The sequence below is a fragment of the Balaenoptera musculus genome, chromosome 16 (genome assembly GCF_009873245.2).
Source record: "Balaenoptera musculus isolate JJ_BM4_2016_0621 chromosome 16, mBalMus1.pri.v3, whole genome shotgun sequence".
Taxonomy (NCBI): Eukaryota; Metazoa; Chordata; class Mammalia; order Artiodactyla; family Balaenopteridae; genus Balaenoptera; species Balaenoptera musculus.
Genome location: NC_045800.1, coordinates 67,944,719 through 67,965,039, shown reverse-complemented (window position 1 = coordinate 67,965,039; position 20,321 = coordinate 67,944,719). Strand labels below are relative to the sequence as shown.

Here is a 20,321-nt window from a genome sequence, read left to right as displayed (position 1 = left end):
CAGCAGCAGCAGATTTTTCTATTCCTCCCCCGAGAAGCTCAGACATTTTTCCTTCCATTGAGAAACAAATAGATGCTAATTAGAATTTTGTTCCAAGATAAGGCTTTCTTTTTAAAAATCTCTCATTTACAGGTTAATTTGTATTATATGGAATTTTGGCTCCATTGTCTCAAAAAATCACAACACCTTATTCTATCATCCTACCACTGTTCTTTTGTTTCATGGCTTAGAATCAGAGTAAGAAGGGCCTTTAAATATACAGCCCTGGATCCATATTTTGCAGTTGAGAAAAATTCAGAAAACTGGAAGGGACATAATCTAAGTCACATTGGAAGTGGCATAGACAGATTTGAACTAGGAGATGCTTCCTTTAATGCCTTTTATCTACTCTACAATTTGGCTTCACTGAAAACATTTCCTATTTTATGAATAAACATCCCCATCCCATGCACATACATGCACTACCCCTGTTGCCATCCTAAGAAAGGAACTTCTGAAACCTCATGATCAAATGAAGTATGAAAAGACAAAAACAAACAAACAAACAGAAACAAAAAAGAGAAGACACTGCCACGCCTGTCTACTGCAGACTTTGCTGGCATTCCTTTGGATAAGATCTAGCCCAAAGTGAGGAAGAATCCAATAGCCACGTTCACTACAGGGCCTTACTGGCATTTCACGGGTGAGGTATTTGAACGTGAATATGGCTGAACACTACTGCTGTTGTCCAGTCTCATAATCAATAGTGGGGACAAGCCATGACAGACTTCATTATGCTTCCAGATTGACAGCTTGGGAATCTTTCTCTTATATGGAAACTTGAGTAAGGCTATTTCCTTTCTTTGTGTTTTTGTAAAAAACAGACACAACAACTTAGGACTGTTACAGTGACTTATAATAAGCATTTTTCCTTCTGAAGACATTACTTCCTTTCTGTTTAAAGAATATTTACATGAATTAAAGACAGTGAAAAATAAAGAAATAAAGGCTCTGCATCTCCCCCAGAATTACTAAGTTAGGGGGAAAACTAAGACTCTAACAGGGAGTATTTTACACTCTTTCTACAGAAGTGTACTCTTTCTACACGCCATTTTACTTACTTTAAGTTTCCAACAAATACACTCATTGTACCCAAGTGTATTTTTTATGTTTAGTTGGAATGGTGTTATTGGATGGTAGTGACATCATAACTGCATAATATCCCTCAAACACCTCATCTTTATTTATGGCTTAGGCCAGGGTTGATAAACTTATTCTGTGAAAGACCAAACAATAAATATTTTAGAGTTATGGACCATATAGTCTCTGTCACAACTACTCAAATCAGCTGTTTTATCACAAAAATCAGCAATAGACAATGCCTAATGAATGGGCATTGTTGTGTTCCAAAGTCTTTATTTGTGGACACTGAAATTTAAATGTCATATAATTTTCAAATATTCTTTTTTGGAATTGTTTTATCATTTAGAAATGTAAAAATGACTCTTAGCTTACAGACTGTACAAAAAAAGGTGATAAACCGAATTTGGCCTACAGGCCATAGTTAGCCAATTCCTACCTTAGACCTGCTTAAGGAGCTTTTATTGGCTAAGGGAGCATTTCTCAAAAGATATGCTTCACAACAGTAGTGACCTATCAGTTGCTATCTTATGTTACTCAAAAGAAATTTTGTCTGGTTAAATTATTTGAAGATTTCACCAATTTTATTCTTTAATAAAGGTCTAGCATACTAGATACTCCAAAATATATTCCAAGAAGATACTATTTCCTAAACATCTTAAACCAAACCATAAATCATCCTTGAACATTTATCTATTCCATATTTGTTCAGTACTTAATAAGTGCCAGACCAATTCTGGGGTGAGCAAGTAACAAGAGAGAAATGATAACTCTTCTTATGGGTATTAAAGCGTAGTGTTGGATATAGACCTTAAATAAATACTTAATTGATTACAATTTCAATAAGAATCGCAAAGGTAAAAGTAAGAAAGTGCTATGAATGTATATAAAAGCATGATCTAGGATGGTCTGGAAGATCAGGAAAGCCTCCTGATATTGAAAGGAGTGGTATTTAAACTAAAAGATAAATATTCTACCAGGCTAACAGGAGACAGAAGAGTGTACGAGTGGAAATAGCTCAAGTGGAAAAATCTGAATCACAAAGAACCTTAGGATGTTTGAAAACTGATCAAGCAGTATGCCTAGAAAACAAGGGGAAGTTTGGGCACAATGTGTTAAGTGATTATAGTAAAGTAATAAGTAAAAAAAAATGACAGCAATATCACAAGGAACAAGTGGAGGAATTGGGAATACCCTGTTATAAGGTACCTGTGCTGTACGTGAAGTGTCACAGTATTTTTTGAAGATGGAATTAGATTATTTTTAAATGTATATAGTAAACTCTAGGGAAACCACTGTTTTTTTTAAAGGAATATAATTGATATGCTAAGAGAGGAGATACAATGGAATCATAAAAAATACTCAATTAAACCAGAAAAAGCAGAAAAAGAAGCCTGTGGCAACAATATAAAACAGTTGCAGACATGGTTGATATCAATTCAAATACAGCAAATAATAAATTTAAATGTGAATGGCCTAAATACATCAAGTAAAAGACAAATTTTGTTAAAATACATTTAAAAAGGCCCAAGTATACATTGTCTACAAGAAACCTAATTTAAAGTTTCTGATACATAAAAATAAAGGGATGGAGAAAGACATATCATGTTAACTCTAATCAAAAGCTAATGGAATAGCTATATTAATTTCAGACAAAGCATAATTCAGAATAAGTAAGATTATAAAGAATAAAGAGGGATGCTACTTAAAGGACTCAATTCTCAAAGAGACATAAAAATCCATAACACGTGTATCTAATGACAGAGTGTAAAAATGCATGAGGCAAAAACTGATAGATCTCTGAGGAAGAACAGACAAATCCACTATTATTAATTGATAGATCAAGCAGGCAGAAATTCAGTAAGCATAAACATGACCTGACCAGCAATAACAGTCAAATTGATGTAATTGTCATGTATGGGATACTCCATCCAATTAAAGCAGGATATACATTCTTCTGTAGCTTGCATGAAACATTCACCAAGGTAGAACATATTCTGGGTCATAAAACACATATTCACTTATTTAAAAGGATATAAATAATACAAAGTATGCTCTCATACTGCAGTTCACTTAAACTAAAAATCAATAACAGAAATATAGCTGGGAAATCTTCCAGTCTTTGAAAATAAATAACACTCATCTAACCTAAACGTATGGATAAAAGAAATCTCAAGAGGATTTTTAAAAATTATTTTGAACTAAATAAAATTGCAGTATGATTCATCAAAATTCGTGGGATGGAGTAAAGGGAGTGCTTAAAAAGAAGTTTATAGCTTTAAATACACATGTCAGAAATGAAATAAAAATGAAATAACCAACTTTTCTCCATTAGAAAACTGGAGATAAAAGAGCAAATTAAATTTAAATCAAGAAGGAGAAAAAATAACACTAGCACAGAAATTATTGAAATTCAAAAAAAAGGAAAATAATATAAAAATCATGACATCAAAATCTAGTTCTTTGAAAAAAGCAGGGAAGTTGATGAACCTGTTCCAGTGGACATTAAAACGATAATAAGTAACATCATGAACAATTTAAGGCCCACAAATTTGATAGTATACATCAAATAAAACAATTTCTTGAAAGACACACCTAAATGATTTTTATAACCTCCAAATAGGAAAAAATCAGGTCCATATGAATTTCATTACTGGTGAATTCTATCAAACGATAAAGGAAGACATGACACAAATTCTCTAAATTTCTTCCAAAAAAATAAAAGCAGAGGTAGCATTTCCTAATTCATTCTATGAGGCCAGAATTACCCTACACCAGAACCAGATAAAGATATTACAAGAAAGGAAAATTAAAAGCTGTAATACCTGTCTATAAATGTTTATGGCAGCTTTATTCGTAATCACTGAAAATTGGAAGCAACTTATATATCCTTTAGTAGTTGAATGGATGAACCAAATATGGCACATTCATACAATGAAATATTATTAATAATAAAAAGAAATGATGTATCAAGCCACAAGAAGACATGGATGAATATTGGTAAATACTCTTAAGTAAAAGAAGATAGATAGCCTGAAAGGTCTACATACTACACTTTTCCATTGTGGAAAAGGCAAACCTGTAAGGACAATAAACAGGGATTATATGTGAAGGGAGGATTAATTGGTGAGGCATAATGGATTATCTATGGATAACCACATGCAGAAAAATGAAACTGGACCCTCATCTTACACCATACACAAAAATTAACTCAAAAAGTATTGAAGACTTGAACATAAGTCCTAAAACTATAAAAATCCTAGAAGAGATCCTAGTAGTGGTAAACTTCTTTACATCAGTCTTGACAAATTTTTTTGGATTTGACACCAAAAGCAAAGCAACAAAACCAAAAACAAACAAGTGTGACTTCATGAAACTAAGAACTTTCTACACAACAAAAGGAAACCATCAACAAAATGAAAAGCCAACCTATGGAATGGAGTAAATATTTGCAAATCATGTAAGGGATTAACCAGTATGGAGGTTCCTCAAAAATTAAAAATAGAACTACCATAGGATTCAGTGATCTCACCTCTGGTTATGTTCCCAAAGGAAAATGAACAGTATCTTGATGAGACATCTGCACTCATGTTTATTGCAGCATTTTTTACAATAGCCAGGTTATGGAAACAATGTAAATGTCAATAGATGAATGTATAAAGAATCTATCTATCTATCTAATATAGATACAGGTATATATCTCACATATATTTAAATATTACAAGTATTATTTAACCATGAGAAAGAAGGAAATCCTGTAATCTGCAAAAACATGGATGAAACTTGAGGGCATTATGCTGAGTGAAATAAGACAGAAATTCTTTATGGTATCACTTATATGTAGAATCTAATATAGCTGAAATCATAGAGACTAGAATGTTGGTTATAGAGGCTGGGAGGGTAAGGGGAATCGAAAGTTATGGATTCAAGAGTACAAACTTCCAGTATTAGATAAATACATTCTGGGGATCTAATGTACAGCATGAGGATTACAGTTAATAATTCTGAATTAAATACTTGAATGTTGGTAAGAGTGAATCTTTGGTGTCCTCACTATAAAAAAAAATGGTAATTAGGTGACATGATGGAGATGTTAGCTAAAGCTAGCTATGGTTGTAATCATTTTGCAATATATAGGTGTATCAAATCAACATTTTTTTTATTGGTGTATAAAAACATTGCTTTACAATGTTGTGTTAGTTTCTGCTCTACAATAAAGTGAATCAGCTATATATATACATATATCCCCTCCCTCTTGGACCTTCCTCCCACCGCACCCCCCCAACCGATTCCAACTCATTTAGGTCATCACCATGCACGGAGCTGAGCTCCCTGTGCTATACAGCAGGTTCCCACTAGCTATCTATTTTATACATGGTATTTTTAAAAAATTTTTATTGGAGTATAGTTGCTTTACAATGTTGTGTTAGTTTCTACTGTACAGCAAAGTGAATCACTATACGTATACATATATCCCCTCTTTTTTGGATTTCCTTCCTATTTAGGTCACCACAGAGCATTAGGTTCCCTGTGCTATACAGTAGCTTTGCATTAGTTATCTATTTGATACATAGTATTAATAGTGTATATATGTTGATCCCCATCTCCCAATTCATCCCACCCCCCCTTACCCCCTTGGTGTCCATACATTTGTTCTCTACATCTGTGTCTCTATTTCTGCTTTACCAATAAGATCATCTATACCATTTTTCTAGATTCCACATATATGCGGTAACATACGATATTTGTTTTTCTCTTTCTGACTTACTTCACTATTATATATATGTTAATCCTAATCTCCCAATTCTTCCCACCCTCCCCTTCCCCCCCGTGTCCACCTGTCCTTTCTCTACATCTACGTCTCTATTCCTGCCCTGCAAATATGTTCATCTGTACCATTTTTCTAGGTTCCACATATATGCGTTAATATACGATATTTGTTTTTCTCTTTCTGACTTACTTCACTCTGTATGACAGACTCTAGGTCCAACCACATTTCTACAAATGACCCAATTTCATTCCTTCTTATGGCTGAGTAATATTCCATTGTATGTATGTACCACATTTTCTTTATCCATTCATCTGTCGATGGACATTTAAGTTGCTCCCATGTCCTGGCTATTGTAAATAGTGCTGCAATGAACATTGGGGTATATGTGTTTTTTGAATTATGGTTTTCTCAGGGTATATGCCTAGTAGTGGGATTGGTGGGTCATATGGTAGTTCTAGTTTTAGTTTTTTAAGGAACCTTCATACTGTCTCCATAGTGGCTGTATCAATCTGCATTCCCACCAGCAGTGAAAGAGGGTTCCCTTTTCTCCACACCCTCTCCAGCATTTATTGTTTGTAGATTTTTTGATGATGGCCATTCTGACTGGTGTGAGGTGATACCTTATTGTAGTTTTGATTTGCATTTCTCTAATACTTAGTGATGTTGAACATCTTTTAATGTGCCTCTTGGCCATCTGTATGTCTAATGAAATAAAAACAAAAATAAACAGGACCTAATTAAACTTAAAAACTTTTGAACAGCAAAGGAAAACATAAACAAGACCAAAAGACAACCCTCAGAATGGGAGAAAATACTTGCAAGCGAAGCAATTGACAAAGGATTAATCTCCAAAATATACAAACAACTCAGGCAATTCAATATCAAAAAACAAATAACCCAATCAAAAGATGGGTGGAAGACCTAAACAGACATTTCTTCAAATCAACACATTTTACACCTTGTTGGAATATGTCACACAACATTACATGTCAGTTACATCTCAATAAAACTGGAAAAGAAAAAATTTTAAGGACTTAACAACGATGTGGGAGATAAGAAAGACAGGTCAAGAAATGGCATTCAGGTTCCTACCCTCTTGAAGAACTAGAATTTGTTCCAAGGAACACATTTTAAGAGTGCTGGAGCTGAGATGAATCATGGTCCTCTTTTACCTACTTAATGTTCTGTCCATAATATTTTGATACTGAATATCTTGATATTGATAAAAAACCATTATATACTAAACCCTTGAGTTTGATATGAATATTGTTCAGCAATTCTCAAATTATCAAATATAATTTCTCCCATTAAGTACAATAAGAAAAATTTAAACTTAGTAAACTGAAAATTCAAGATACTTCTTCAGTTCCTGATAAGCAATAATGAAAGATCTAAAGCCACATCATGTGGGGATGCTAGGAAGTGACTAAACATTGTGTTGGATCTTGGAAAGAGATTTCTAATTCCACCATGTACTTTCTTTGTAAGAAATGTCTTGAGAAATTCATGCCACTTGCCTGGAGGCAAGCATATCTCAGTCCTGGTGAATAAAGCTCTGAATGAATTAGCCCAATTCCATTATGTTAAGTCTGAGAAGTGTTGCCTTTACCCATTGAAAAGTTTATAATTTATTAAAGCCTCATGATCATACAATTCAGCCCCTTGAAATGGAGCTCAGCTTGATTAATTAAATTGGGAAAATATGCCTTTCTTGCAGTTAAATAGAGAAAACACATTGTTTAGAATGCCTAAATTGCTGGTATATGTGTATTTGTGGATGGAAAAGGATAAACTATCGAATAATCCAGTGACAATTAAAATACTTTCTGAAGAATATTTTGGCTATTTTTACCCTCATTAAGTGGAATTTTACTGAGCTCAGGATTGTCTGTTGGTTCCAGAACCATTGCCATTGGACAAAGTTCAAACCTCTGAAGCTTCAGAAAATTAAATATTAAGTCACAGTTACCAGATTGCTCTTGAAGTACATAGAAACTTTAAAAATGGCCTATGAAGGTAGCTATATGTCCAAGGCAATTAAGCTCAGAGAAAATTTGAGGGTCTAGAAATGTTTCTCAGGGCCTAGTCCTTCACTCTCTACCTTGAGCGTGGGAATTTTTTCTCTGTTACACTTTTAGTGTTGTGATTGGTAGCCAATATTTTATGTTGCTGAGAATGGATAGAGGAAAACAAGAAGCTAACCTATTAACATGAGAACAAACACTAGTCTTCTCTAAAAGAGTCAAACTCTGAGCATCTTATCTAATCCCCCAATTTATTATCTCTGCCATCTCAACTTGCTATCTCCACCTCATCATAATCACTTCCTGCCTCCACCCCCACAAAACAGAAGTGCAGAAAGCCACAAGGGTGTAGTCTCCATTGTGGCTCTATGGGCTCTACAAGACCTTTTAGAAATAAACATTCAGCAGAAGAGAAGTAGTCATAAACTGATAAACACAAGAAAGAATAACGTGAACTCTTATTCTGTTCTTGTTGGAACCTTAAGCAAGTCACTTAATTTCTGAGTCTATTTTTTTTCTTCTTTAAAATAGATGTAAACTATACATTTGTACAACTGATTCAAAAACACCTCCAGATTTTTCCACACCTTTCTCTCTTGCAATGTGTTTTTTTTCTGAAGATGACTGATTGGCACCATTGCAAAAGAATCCAGTCATGATTTTTTTTAAAAAAAATACTCTAGTTATTGAAGGTGAGCTTGCATTCTGCCTCAGCATGAAAATATGTGCATCTCACTTCTCTCATTTTGCAATAAGCTCAAATATACTTCTTTGTCAACATAGAAAAACTCATTAAGAATAAAGCCAAATTGGAGGTCACTCTTCATTGTTTCTGAGTGAGAACATACAGATTCTGTCCCTAGAAGACCCAAATACTTGCCAAAAGTAAATTGCCGTAAGTTGTGTGCTCATTTACTCTAAACTCATGTGATGACTTTAAAATAATGAAATAAATGAAGCATTTAATTTAAATGATACTTCATCTGTTAATGGTATTTGTGCCAATTTTCAATAGCTTTTGGTAGTCTTAATGTTATTTGATTTCTGAGCAATTAAGCAATACATTTAGTACTGACAAAATGATTAATTAGAAACTTTGGACAATGTGCCAAAAAAGTTATCTTTTCCTTCTTATGTAATTTATTTTTGAAGCATTACAGGAGACTAGATTTATATAATTTCAGGCTTGTAGATCTTAGAGGCTATATAGTCCAACTGCCAACCTGAGGCATATACCAGGTCTACATTTTCCCAGGAAAGTAGCTGCTTAAAAGGTATTGCAACATACATTATTACTTTCCAAGGAAAACTAGGCCTTTGTTGAAGGGCCTGAACATTAAGAACAAACACAAAAACAAAACAAAAAAAATTAAACTACTTACACTATCTATCACCTCTAATGTTGCAGAAACTCTATTTGATGCTGGAAATGCAAGGTTGATTTAGGCAAAATTCCTGCTCCCAGAGAACTTGCAGTCCAGTAGGAGATTAACAGGTAAAACAGATAATCATGACACAGGACACAAAATTTGTGATAGAGGTGTTTGTAGGACACAGTAGGAATATAGAGGAGGGTAGTTAACAAAGATTCAGGATTGAATAAAAGCTTGTCTAAGAGCTGAGGCCTGATCTGAATCTTGATGAAGGATGAATGCCTATAATAACCTAGCGGGATATTTGCAATGGACAATTGAGTATATAGGCTGAAGTTGAAAGGGTTAGAGGTATAGAGCTGGGAGTCATTAGCACACAAATTTAGAACTCAGAAGCATAAAAGGGACTGAAATTGCTCAATGAACGTGTAGAGAATGAAGAGGAGTACATCAAGAATGGGGAGACAGAGGAGAGGCCTGTGACGTAAAAGGAATGGTCGGGGGTCTTGTACCCAAAGGTATGTAATAGAGAGACCAAGAAATAGCTATCTAGAGTAGCATCAGTCAGGGACCCTGAATGTTACTGGGAAATTGTCCAAAAGCAAACCATCAATTTCATGGAATAAATTGAGAGTCCAATCCAAGTACAAACAAATTGCTTATCAAAAAAACTGGATTAATTCAGGTTTGAAATTTAAACTGCAAAAGCAAAATGAAGAAAAAGGCCAAGATTACGTAGTAAATGGGGTTGTCATTGAAAGCGTAAGTGACAAAGCAGGTGGGTTGGCAGGATGAGCACAAGTCCCTGAGTCGAAAAGCATATCATTAATTCTAATGTACAGCATAGTGACTATAGTTAATTATACAATATTGTATAGGTGAAATTTGCTAAGAGAGTAGATCCTAAGTGTTCTCACCAAAACAAAAACAAACAGAAAAAGTGACTATGTGAGGCGATGGATGAGTTAATTAACTTGATTGCATGTATCATTTGACAATCTATGCATGTATGTACCAAATCATCACATTGTACATCTTAAACTTTCTGTTTTTGTATAATTTATTGGCCATATTAGGGGCATGACCTAGGTGTAGTATAAGTCTTAACGATTGATTTTTTTTTTTTTTATGCAGTTACCTGACTTAAGCTTTGATTGCTGTGGCATCCACTTCAAAGAGGGCTCTCTGAATAAACACACTGTCAACCACATGGCTAGATAAAGAGCCAGGATGTGCCCGCTGCACTCCCCTCTCCCCCACATACATACCCAGACTCTTGGTTTTAGAGATCTTGGTTGATTTTAACAACTGACCATTTGGGCCTCTTGTTTTTCTCTTTCTAAGCTTTAAATTTCCACTCTTATATTTTAAATTCACCAATAAAAAGTGAGCCCACAAAACCCTTATAAAACAAGGGAAATAAAAGAGCATTGCTTACCAACTAGTTCTACAAGGATTGAGTCATTAGTCACTGCAGTCACCAACCAACAGTGCACCCTGAGAAGAATTCAGAATGAAAACCAGGATGAGGCACTCTGTGCTTTGGATAAACAGGCCATATGGATATTTAGATGCATATCTCAGAAAGAATTCTAATGAACCCAGATTCTTGCATCTTCCGATACATAGAAAAGCACTAAAATCATTAACTTGGGATATCCATTCTTTGTGACTAGCCGTAATCTTTTACCAAGATGTATGCCGGACTGCACATATTCCCTAGCCAAAAATTATATACTGGTTTCTCCTCTACTTCTCTGGAGCAATTTCCTCAGAGCTACTGAGAGGTTATCTCCTGGGCTATAGTCCTAGGTAAGATCCTGAGTAAAACCTAAACTCACAACTCCTATGTTGTGCATTTTTCTTTGACACCCTAGGCCTCCACCATTCAACCTAATAAATACAGAACTTCAGGCCTGCGTGTTCTCTCTGTCTCGCTCTCTGTGACCTCACTGTGTGGCCCCAGAACCTGTATATAAGAAACCTTGTCTCTTTAAAAGTTTTCAAATGGTTATTGCTGAGGGTATCTTGTAATCATAAGAACAAGGGTTGGTCAAGCCACAACACAGGTTATTCATATGCTGAGACTGTAGGCAGATAGGGTTAGGAGTCCCCAGAAAAAGAAGGAAAAGACATAGCTTTCTGGACATAAGAGAAGCCATTTTAGGCCCCAAGCCATTCTGTGATCTATGCCTGATCTCAATACTTGCCCAAGCACATTTCTTGCAAAACTTCCTGGTTGAAACTGTAGAAGAAGAGGCCTCAGTAGTTAATGATTTTAAAGGAACAAAGAATGCAAGAACAAGCATCTATTACCAGACTAGGAAAATAGTTTGACCATATCTGAGACAATAAATCAGTCCCAAAGACTCCCAGTTCTGTTTCAAAGTACAGATCAGCCTGATGCACATTGCACATTCTTGAGCTCTTTTGTGGATTTCAAACCCCTTGAGCACTCAACCACCAGACTAACTGGAGCCTGAGAATCAATGAGGCCAACGCTTACTGGCCCTCATGACTTCAATCAGAGCCTGGACTCTCTCAACCTAGAATGACCTTTGCCCCAATTCTATGATGAAATCTCGTCTCCACCAGGCAAGCACCCCTAGGACTCTGTCTCTCTACCTGGAACGACTATACCTTTCCTTCATATAGTATATGCATGCACCCTTAGCTTAAAAGTTCCCTGATCTTGCTATTTGGTGAGACACTACTTTGGGAAATATCCCTGGTGTTCCCCTTACTTGTTGCAAGGAATAAAATCCTCTCTTCTCTTGCTCCTTAACTTGGTTGTGCCCTCTGACTAGATACCCAGCAAGAGATGAACCCAGTTTTCAGGTAACAAAACCAGCACAAAACACCTGGGCCTCTAGAGACATGACTGAAAAAGGAATATGCTAGGTATAGCTTATGGCCGAGTTCTAGAGCGGGTGTGCCCCTCCCCCCCTTTAAGGACAAGATATCTTTTTCTAAAGAATGGACTTTTAGACTTTTTGTGTTTCAACATTCTTATTTGCATCTAAAGCTTGCACTCTGAGCGGGTTAAAACTTTTATGATATTGGTCAAATAATTGGATAATTCACCTTTTCCCATTAATTTGTGTTTTGAGCTCAGCAATGTAAACAATATTAGAAACTCAATTCCAAAATTCCTCCTAGGGAGGGAATTGTCTTTGCTTTCAGAAATTCATCAGTGAGTGATTAAGATAGACAATTATACCCTGAATGCCTGAGGGACGGCTGCCAGTAAAGCATCAGAGAAAATGGTTTATAAATAAATAAAGAGATGCATTTTAGCTTGCTGACTCGGTATTGTTTTCTCCTAGGAGGAGGGATAGTGTTGAGATTAGAAAAGATGACAGAAAACAAGAGATGACAGCGGGGCTATGAAAGCATGTGCTCTTGGCTGCTGTGGAAAGATGAAGAGAGCAGCCATGGGGTACATGTGAATAAAGAATATTTCACAGAATAGAAATTTCTAATAAACTGTTTTATTTTTTTCTTTTATGTTCAATATATGTTATGAATCCCATGCAACCATTATGCGATTGAATTCTTTCCAGAGGCTAATGAAGTTGAAAAAGCTGAGCATTTTATGTCTTTTAGACATGGTACAAAAATCCACATGGAAGGAACTGCTCAGAGGGAGAGAAGTAAGCTTTGATGGGAAAATGCATAATTGAGGGATTGTGTCAGGCTATCACAAGGTATGACATGGGGCTGAGGTATAGGTGAAAGGTTAAAGATAACTTGATTTTACCAATAGCTGATAAAGGCTATTTTGTCTTAGCTCATAGGTAGATTACATTGTAAAGAAGGATACCTCACATTACTTGTTTAAATATGGAGTTTGATTATTGGCAAAAGACCAAAGAATTGCTGGGTTACTGTTTAAATGTCCTTAAAGTGTGATTGGTCCATGACAAGTGACACACATTTACCTGACTGGGCTGAAATAACCTATCTTGCAGCAAAGTGTGGTTGTACCAGTTTTATATTTTACAAGGTACAATTTACCTTTTTTAGATTTGCTTTATTTGTTTGAAACATTTTACAATATCAATTTCAATGGATTCCATAATTAAATTCCTCCAAGAAAAATGCTCCCAAGATAAATGGCTGAAAATATGTTTATTTGTATCATATAGATTATAAAAATTATACTGTGGAAATGGAGCAGAAACATGTTCATTGTCAAATTCACATTCTCTTGTTAGACCAAGAACATATTGGTTGTAGTCTAGTGTTAGGCTGATGGTCTACCAAAGTTTCTAGTCTAATTCAACACATAGTTCATGACTTATCTTTCATACCACACAGCTGCTTTTTGTCTTTTGAGCTATTTTTTATAAACATAATTTAGCAATTACATTCTTTGTGTTTTTAGGTTGACGTTATATGAAGTCCTAACACTTCTCAAATATCTAAGGCAGAAATAATGAAGGTATATCTTAGTATTATTGTTTTTCATTAACATTTTTATTTCCAAGAAGCTTCCTTTGTGATGTTAAGCTCTGCGCACATAGCTTAATTATCAGGATTGAGAGTAGAGACCAACATTTTCTAGGGATTTTGTGATCAAGAAGAAGGCAGTTAAACCAATACGTAACTTCACTGCAAAACAATTTATCTGAACAAAGAGTTTACTCATCTGACAAAACAACTTACTTTTCACAGAATAGTTTACTTACATGGATTCATATCAGTTCTCAGTTTGCTGTGTCTACCAACCCTAAACTATTATATTACAAATGTCACCCAATTATGATTTTTTTCCCCTTTAAAATAAGTAAGTTAAGAAAGTAAGCACTAAATTTGATTGATCAATAGTTTTTCTGGTGGTCTTTTTATGGAAGATGACAGTCATCAACCTTAACAAGTTATTTATGTCACCGTGTCTGTTACATTATTTGTAAATAGAAATCAGTATGTTTTTTGTGATTACATGAAATAATTTAATATACTAATGACAGTTCCAAGAACATAGTGATTGCTCAGTAAAAATTGTTTATTATTAATCAAAGGCATTAAGAGCAATCCCATTGTTCTTAGAAACACATGGACACAATATAATAGTTTGATTTTTTTATGATAACAACATTGTTTCCCCTATAGAAAATTATGTTAAATGAAAACGATGTTAAACTATTTCTTAACTTCTTTTACTTTAATCTGATTATTTAAACCAGGTGAGGTGGCTTGATATTTTATTGAGCACTAGGTGCAGTTTCCTCAGGTGATAAATTTAAAGAGGAATAAAACATTAATAAATATACTCTCAACCATCCTTTATGTGAGATGCCCCAGGGAAAGGAGTGTAGATATTTCTTGGAGAGAAAAAACCTATGAGAATATGAAAACGTGAATCTGGTTGTAGGTCAATAACATCTAGAGAATCAAGGAACAGAGTGAGAAAGAGTAAGTGATAATCAGTCAAGGAAAATATGTTTCTTTTTCCCTGGTAAAATCCACCTATAAAATTAACTCAGCATCACCTTTTTATTGAACTGTTCAAATATGGCCAACATGGTTTTATTCTTGCGTTAAAAGTGTTTTTTTACACAGGTTTATAGAACAAACCTGACACAACAATAAAGCTTTCACAAACACGTTAGTCCGTCTAAATTTGGCCATTTTTTTGCTTCAGTATGTTTTCACACTTGTCCAAGTCAAAACCATCTTTAGATTGTGAGGAAATACATTGCAGGAAACTTGTTAAGCTGAAGCCATCTTACCTGTTAACTTCATTTTAGAGAGAGAAAAATGCTTCATAAAATTCTCATAGTGACCAATAGAGCAAACATCCTTATTCTATAGTTGCATTAGTGAATTTATTACTTAATGTGTCACAAACATTTCTGTAGAGGCCTTTGGTTTTCTTTTATTTAAAATTTTTATTGTGAGTCATATGAGAAACTTTGCTGAGTCCTATAAAACAGGTTACCTCAGTTTTCAACCTAGCTAAAATTCTATCTTTAATGGGATGGGAAATGTCTGCATTTTCTGGAGCTCTTCTATCTTTTTATGAATCACATTTCTTTAATTGCCAAAGAACTGAGTGGTATCTTTATTGACGTCACAGACATGGCCACAGGGGACTGACTTTCCAATTCTTAAATTATTTAAAAACAGACAAATGAAATATCTCTGGGTGAGGATGGGTAAAGCTTATCACTTAATCATCAGTTGTCTTCTCCTTCTTCCTCTTCCTCTTTTTTTCCCCTTCCCCTTCCCCTTCATTTCCATCTTCAGTACAAGCAGCTGTCCTCTATGGCCACATTTTGACCTTTCTCGTTTCATAAGAGTTTTATAAGGTTAAATATAAAATTTATGGAGAATAAAGCCATACTGAAATTTCTGTTTTTGCATAATCAGATAATTTCACTCACTAATCCAGTGTTTATCAAACTCTGGGTCACGATATCAGTGTAAACAACATTAAATACATAATAATCAGATTAAATATATCATGATAAGAAAATGATTCATACATAGAAACATTAACGGACTTTTACTTGATTATCTGTTGTAAATGCTCACCTGTATTCATGAGAATCCTGGAACTAAATTTTGTAGAATCTCCTTCTATGCATTTTTCCTTGTTTAGAGGCTTCAATTAAGAAGCACTCAAGTGGGTAAATTCTGATGACAATTTAGAAAGACTCACCCATAGGCAGAGTTTGAGCTCTTGAGCATCATCTCCCTTAAGGATGTGGGCAAATAAAATCTGTGGCAGTGGTGGCCACTCTTGCATGCCTAGAGCTTCACGTTGTTGAAACTGTGGGTAATCATTAGTCAAATCCATTTCACCTGCTTTCGCTAATCAAGATCGTTTTAATTATTGCTACAAAAGACTTGCATGTCCTCCAAGGGGCTCGTAGCCTAAACAATAAGATGTTTGCCTGAGTTGTGTGTTTCAGGAATTTGGAGTCAGCTGTGCCTACTTTGAGCTGAGCTGGTTAAGATTGAAATTGAACGTGGAGGCCTTGTCACTTAGTTACGCCTGCGCAGAACGGTGATTACACACATTTTCCCAATCATCTTTCCCCACGCTCCCCACGTATCCCACGTTCCCTACGCTGCCTACGTGTCAGAACGTCTTTTTTCTTTCTTCTTTATGCCGTTAAGTAGCCCAGGCCCCTTACCTTTGAGACGCCAAAGGTTGCAGTATCCTGGCTTGCTGCGCGTTGGGCAAAACAAACCTGGTTGTCTCTGGACTGGTGAAGCTAAGATTTACCATCTTCATTCTAGCATGAGGTTGAGACTGTCTTCAGCCTTCAGCGTCTCCCTCTAAAGTCCTGAGACTCATGGTGGCTTCCAGGTGAGTTCCAATGAGTCATAGCTTTTAAACGCTGCTTTTATTTTTTCTAATTCTACCAGCACTCCCAAAGGAGTACTTAAATCTAATGTTATGATTTCTCTGACGAACACCCTTCAATTGCTTTTTACTCCTATATTTTTTGTTGTTGAGTTGAATGAGCTGTTTGCGTATTTTGGAAATTAAGCCCTTGTCGGTCGCATCATTTTGCAAATATTTTCTCCCGGTCTGTAGGTTGTCTTTTCATTTTGTTGATGGTTTCCTTTGCTGTGCAAAAGCTTTTAAGTTAATTAGGGCCCATTTGTTTAGTTTCGCTTTTATTCTATTGCCTTGGGAGATTGACCTAAGAAAACGTTGGTACGATTTATGTCAGAGAATGTTTTGCCTATGTTCCCTTCTAGGAGTTTTGTCGTATTGTGTCTTATGTTTAAGTCTTTAAACCATTTTGAGCTTATTTTTGTGTATGGTGTGAGGATGTGTTCTAACTTAATTGACTTGCATGAGGCCGCCCAACTTTCCCAGCACCACTTGCTGAAGAGACTTTTCCCCATTGCATATTCTTGCCCCTTTGTATATTCTTGGCTCCTTGGTCAGAGATTAATTGATACAGGTGTATGGGTTTATTTCTGGACTCTTTATTCTGTTTCATTGATCCATATGTCTGTTTTTTGTGCCAGTAACAAATGTTGTTTTGATTACTGTAGCTTTGTAGTACTATCTGAATTGTGGGAGGGTTATACCTCCTGCTTTGTTCTTTTTCCTCAGGATTGTTTTGGCAATTCTGGGTCTTTTATGATTCCATATAAACTTTAGGATTCTTTGTTCTAGTTCTGTGAAAAATGTCATGGGTAATTTAATAGGAATCACATTAAATCTGTAGATTGCTATGGGCAGTATGGCCACTTTAACAATATTAATTCTTCCACTCCAACAGCATGGGATATCTTTCCATTTCCTTGAATCAATTTCAGTTTCCTTTATTAATGTTTTGTTGTTCTCAGCATATGTCTTTCACCTCCTTGGTGAGGTTTATTCCTAAGTTTTTTGTTTTTTTTTTTCCCTTGATTCGATTTTAAAAGGGATTGTTTGTTTACATTCCCTTTCTGATATTTCATTGTCACGTCCCTTTAGTCCTCCCCAGTCTGTGGCATTTCCTCAGTCTTTTTTCATTCATGACATGGACACTTTTGAAGAATATTGCCCAGTTATTTTGTAGAATGTCCCACAGTTTGGGTTTGACTGATTTTTTTTCTTCATGACTAAATTCAGGTAATGTGTTTTTAGCAGAAATGCCACCAAGTGATGTTCTGAGCTGTCACCTTCTCAGTACATCGCATCGGAAGGCACATAACATCAATATGCATCAGTATTGGTGATGCTAACCTTAGTAATTTGGTTAAGGTGATGTGTGTCCAGTTTTCTCCATTGTCAAGTTACTATTTTGCCCTGTATTATTAAGTATATTATGGGAAGATATTTTGAGACTATGCAAACATCCTGCTTATCATATTTTTGCTCACCAATTTTAGAATACAGTCATGATTCTTGGTGGAAACAATTATTACTGTACTGTTTGCCAAAAGACGCTTTTTCAATTTCTGACATTCTTTCCATATTTATGAAATTGAATTTTTACTATTAAGAAGACTTTTCTCCTCTCAATTCAATTATTTATACTAGTATTATTTTATTCTATTTATATTAGAATGAAATCATGGGTATTTTGTTTACATTATCTCAGATTTCTCCATTGGCAGCCCCTTCAAGTTGTTGGCTATTGACATAATACCAGTTTTTGAGCATTTCTTACTTTCCATGACTACAAGATATTCCAGGATCACCTTGTGTTTTCCCTGTCCCAGCAGTCTTTATATTAGTCAGTTATATTTAGAAAATAAGATATGAACACTAGATATTCTCATTACCACTCATGTATATTTTGCCTCCAGGCCCTCTAAGCAGATATACATACATATAACTAAATCTGTTTATCTATCTATCTATATATACAAGACATGAGTTCATACTGATAGCTCTGAGTGCAGTCTAACTCCATAGGGTTTATTCTAACCTTTATTTATTTATAACTCCTGTATGGAAAATGAGAAACCTGACTCTCATTTCCTCAGGTATTTCCTTATTTACTCAATCCTGGAGTACTTTATATTTTTTGTTAAATACCTTCAAAATTGTTAACCTATTTAACCCTCTGAAAAACGTATTGGCTAAATGGAGTATTTTGTATACTTCTTTTTGTTTTTAACTTTCCATTATACAGTCAAAATTCCTTTTTCAAAGTTACTTAGATGAGTTATTTTCTATTCAACATTCTTCACTGTGATTATGTCATGAATCTGTAATGCAGTTAGGTTCATTTGTAGATCATGGAATCTAGAAAGAGAAGAGAGGGAAATCAGAACAGAAGAAATATTTTAGAAGATACTGTTTGAGAATTGTCCAAAATTAATGACGAATACCAAATCACAGATCAAAGACACTCATAAGTCACCAAAGCAGGATAAATGCGAACAAAAGCGCACACACACACAAAACTAAACATATCATATTCAAGCTGATGAAAACCAAACACAGACAAAAAATCTTAGCAACCAGAAAAAAATGACATACAAATAAAAAATATAATAGTAACAATAGGTTGCTAATCAAAAACCATGCAAGCCAGAAGAAAATGGAGTAAATCTTTAAAGTACTGAAATTGAAAAAAAAAAAAAATCTGTCAATCAGAATTCCAAACTAAGTGAAAATAACTTTACAAAATAAAGGAGAAATGGACATTTTTTCGTATAAACAAAAACAGATAATTAATTGCCAGCAGACTTCAACTAAAGAATTGTTGAAGGATTCTTCAGGTGAAAGTAATATATTTAAATCAAACGTATATCTAAGGAAATGAAAGTGTTGTAAATGGCACAGATGAAGGTAAATAAAACACTTACATTGTCCTTATATTCAATAGTTCTAAAAGATAACTGTCCAAAGCAAAAATAGTAGCTATGTGCTGTGTTCTTACCGTATATGCAAAATGTAAAGGTATGACCAGATATCACAAATGATTGGTGGAGAATTTTAAATTACAGGTTGTAAGTACCTTACAGGATATGTGAAGGTAGACGTTGATTTATTAATGAAATATATTATGTTAGAGTATCCATTAATTTTGTTATTTGTGTATTCATCTACTCTCATTTCCACCTTTGTTTTAGTCTTGGGTCTACACATATATGTTAAAGTGTTTACCATCAGTCGTTTTGCTGAAGGTTGGATGAAGCTCATCCTCTAGTAGTTTCTTTAAGAAAGACTCAGGGGTGCAGAATTCCCCTGGTTCTTTTACATTTAAAACCATTTTTTCCAAAGCTTTGATTAAAAGATTTAGAACTTGTAAAATGCTCAGAACGGTATCCGACACATAGGCAAGTGCTTCACTGACAGGTGCTTTCATGTTCTGATACAGTGAAACTTTCTGGGACAGATTGGGGTGTATTTGATAAATGGGATCAGGCAAGGATCTAACAATATCCACAGCTCTTCAGTAGAGTTAAATTAGTGAGGCTAGTTTGGACCTGAAGCCAAGGTGTAAGCATTGTACATCCCCTTGGAATGAAAAACAGTCACATCTATACACCCTTAAACACCTACCTTATTTTATTATCACTAGAAAATATGGAAAGGAAAAGGATGGTAAATATGCAGAATTA

The 20,321-nt window shown here is 35.0% G+C and overlaps 1 pseudogene; it reads right to left on the bottom strand.

Annotated features, from left to right (window-relative positions):
• LOC118882417 overlaps positions 1-20,065 on the bottom strand; it is a 53,998-nt pseudogene extending 33,933 nt beyond the window's left edge.
• Between the last annotated feature and the right edge of the window lie 256 nt (positions 20,066-20,321).